Genomic DNA, 983 nt, shown 5'->3' with positions numbered 1-983 from the left:
AGGCCCACCAATGTGCCCCTTACCATCAGCCCCATGCAGTGCTGGACATAGCCAACAGTGGACCCCTGTGTAGAACTGATTTTGGGCCCCCTTGTAGCTGAAAAGGGTATGGGGCCCTCATGCAGCTTGACATAGTGTACCTCCCTGTGTCTGCCCCAGGCTCCAATCCCACCATTGTGCCTCCTACTGCTAGCCCTAATAAGCCCCCACACCTACTAATAGCCCTATGCTGATCCCCCATTAACAACCCTATGCTGGTTCTTCTCTGTCAATGACAGCACACCGTTCCTTATTCCCCCAACTACAAACCCATTGACACCCCTTGACCCACTATCCCTCCCCCAGAACCCTTACCAACAACCCTACACTGGTTGCACAGACTTTCCTGGCAACATACTTCCTTCTGGATCAGTGACCCCAGAAGCCAGAGAAGCACTAGGTGACAGGTTTGCATTCAGGAAGTGCCAGCAGTTGGATATTGCTGATAATCATACAAGTTCTACAGGTTCTTTCCAAATGTCCCTGAGGTGTGGGGAGGGATGTGGAGCCTAAGTCAGAGCAAAGTCACTATTTGTATTTTGAAAGTCTTAGAGGTGAGATATGGCAAGGCCAGCATGGTGACCTGACTTACCTGTGCTGCAAGTATACCTTACAGGCTGGTCTAATCCAGCTTGTGATTGGACAGCGATGGAGAAGATTGAGGAGCTCAGTGGACCACTTTCTGCACCTATCAATCAAGTTGTAAAAGTCCTGCAAATTCATCCCACCGGTCCCCGGGGTGCAGGGGGGTAAATTGGTGTCTGCAGATTCATACCACCGGTCCCCGGGATGTAGAGTGGTATATGGGTGACTGCAGATTCATATAACCGGTCCCCGGGATGAAGAGTGGTATATGGGTGTCTGCAGATTCATACCACCGGTCCCTGGGATGCAGAGTGGGATCTGGGTGTCTGCAGATTCATATCACCGGTCCCCGGAATGCG

At 51.5% G+C, this 983-nt stretch overlaps 1 protein-coding gene across 1 annotated transcript in view; it reads left to right on the top strand.

The window, feature by feature from the left end:
- CHMP6 (charged multivesicular body protein 6) overlaps nucleotides 1–983 on the top strand; it is a 13,533-nt gene that overhangs the window by 779 nt on the left and 11,771 nt on the right. The window lies entirely within an intron of this gene.

The sequence above is a fragment of the Pyxicephalus adspersus genome, chromosome 3, assembly GCF_032062135.1.
Source record: "Pyxicephalus adspersus chromosome 3, UCB_Pads_2.0, whole genome shotgun sequence".
Classification (NCBI taxonomy): Eukaryota; Metazoa; Chordata; class Amphibia; order Anura; family Pyxicephalidae; genus Pyxicephalus; species Pyxicephalus adspersus.
This window is presented reverse-complemented; position numbering and strand designations above follow the sequence as displayed.